Genomic DNA, 2,425 nt, shown 5'->3' with positions numbered 1-2,425 from the left:
TAATTCTTCTTTTTAGCCCCTGTGATGTCATTACAGAGGCTGCAAAATATCTATCCTGGGGGAAGAGTCAAGTCTCTGCTGGTCCCTGTGTCCAGTGAGCAATCAGAGGCGGAGGGTGTCATTACAGGGAAGGTAGGGCGTGATCCCTATGGCTCTAACAGCTCAGCATCCTACAGCCCTTCCAGAGACAGAGATTCTGAGAAGGAGAGAGAATACTCATGCTCATCTTTACTGTCATACATGGTTCTCATATTCTTCAGACATGAGGTACAGTATAAAGTGAAACCCGTTATCTCTTTACTGAAATTTAAACAATTCTCCCTCCCAAACCTATATTTTCCTCCATTTCCCTTCCCCATATGCTACACTAGTCTTCCAGTGTTTCACTAATCCATTTTATCAGTTCTTCTCTACCACTGTAGACAGAACAATAAATCACAAACCTTATTTTATTTATATTATATTTGTGCTGTGCACCACATCTTTAGTATGGAAGATACAGTTTTGTAATACCAAGACTCCCTGAACTACTTTGTCACTCCAGTAAGTGCAAAAGACAGGGATTTTCAGCTTATGGAACTTCCTCTCCAACACTGTATCAGCACAGAAACTTTCCAGAGCAAATTGCATTTACATGCAGATCACCCTCAGAAACAATCACACATTAGGCTAGGACATTAAGAGACATATAGGAGGGGATATGATCTCCCTGTATAAATATATAAATGGTCCATATAGAGAACTCTCTTCCCCATTATTCATTTACAAAGAACAAGAGGGCGCTCTTTGCGTCTGGAGGAAAAGAAGTTTAAGCTCCAGATAAGGAAGGGATTCTTCACTGTAAGGATGCAGTTAAAAGTGGAAGACTAAGACATCACATAAATAGGGAAGGGATCTTTATAATACTCTCAGTCCATCAAAGAATAAGATGGTCTCAGTGTACCTGCTGAAGCTTCAAGAGGTTGTTGTGTTAAAGTAACAATGTGCAGGAAACTGGGACCTATTGCTTTAGGAACAGGGGAGCACTATCTACAAATGTGCAAAATAAAAGGTAAGGTGACAATTAAGCTTATATTTAAAACAAATCTATTGTTTCTGGCAAAGAGACGGTGAACTACTGTGGAAAGAGCAGCTTCTCTGACAATACCAACTCTCATCAGCATTGTTGTAAGTTTGCCCACAGATTTTAGGACTTGACTTAGACAAACCTTATGTTAAGATCAATTTCACTAATATCGCACCAACATCAAAACATTACTAAGGGGTCCCATGATTTGTACCCCCACATGCAGAACTGGCTCTTTACAGTAAGCCTTAAAAATGGTAAATCGTTTCCCATGGAACCGATTCCAGCCAACTCACTGAAATGTTTCATGAGCTCAGTAAATTGCTGGGTATACTCCTGAATGCACAAAATATAACTATCAATATTTACAAAAAATTACACTGTAGATTGTTGATTCAGGGAGCATCCAATTGCCTTTTGGGATAGAAGAAAATATTTTTTGTTTTCTTTTCTTTTTTTATAAAATAAAATTGGTAAAAACAGAAGAATTTAATCTACCATAAATTAGGCAAGGCTTAGCACAGCTGTCTGTCTGTTGTACAATGTATGTCAGGGCAGGACAGTGGCTCAGTGGTTAGCACTCTGGCCTTTACAGCACTTGGTCCTAGGTTTAAATCTCAGCCAGGACACTATCTGCATGGAGTTTGCAGGCAGTGTTTGCGTGGGATTACTCCAGGTACTCCGCTTTCCTCCCACATTCTAAAAACATACAATTAAGTTAATTAGCTCCCCCCCAAAATTGTCCTTAGACTGGATTAAAGAATACATACATGACATTAACATATGAATGAGATAGGGACATTGGATTGTGAGCCCCATTGAGGGACAGCTAGTCACATGACTATGGACTTTGTACAGTGCTGCATAAAATGTTGGGGCAAAATAAATACGGTGTAATAATAAATAATAAAGTTAGGTAAATACCTCCTTTTTGCTGTAATTGTGTATTTTTTCTTTATTTTGCTACTTTCTCCAAGACCTGTTCTAATAAGATGACCACCAGCTCCAAATTTTGAAGGGCAATGGTTTCTCTCCCATTCAGTCCACACCTGGATGCTCTGTTTCGCTGCTTAGCGTAGTGCTTTCTGTAAATATAACTGCAGCTTTTATGGACTGCTTCGGCCTGTTATATATGGTAAAAAAAAAAAAACATACTGTAAAGAACAACTGGTAATAAAATCATGTTATAGGGATAATTTTGAAAAGCAAACATTTACATTATTGTTAGTAAGAAACTGAGTTATAGAAGTCATTTTTGTCCTAGGTCAATGGCGCCATCTATAGTCCAACAGTCAACATTTCCCTGTAAAGAAAGCTTACCAAGGCTGACTTCCTAAAAATAATAGAGGCCTGAATACC

This window comes from Pyxicephalus adspersus, chromosome 7 (assembly GCF_032062135.1).
Source record: "Pyxicephalus adspersus chromosome 7, UCB_Pads_2.0, whole genome shotgun sequence".
Classification (NCBI taxonomy): Eukaryota; Metazoa; Chordata; class Amphibia; order Anura; family Pyxicephalidae; genus Pyxicephalus; species Pyxicephalus adspersus.
This window is presented reverse-complemented; position numbering follows the sequence as displayed.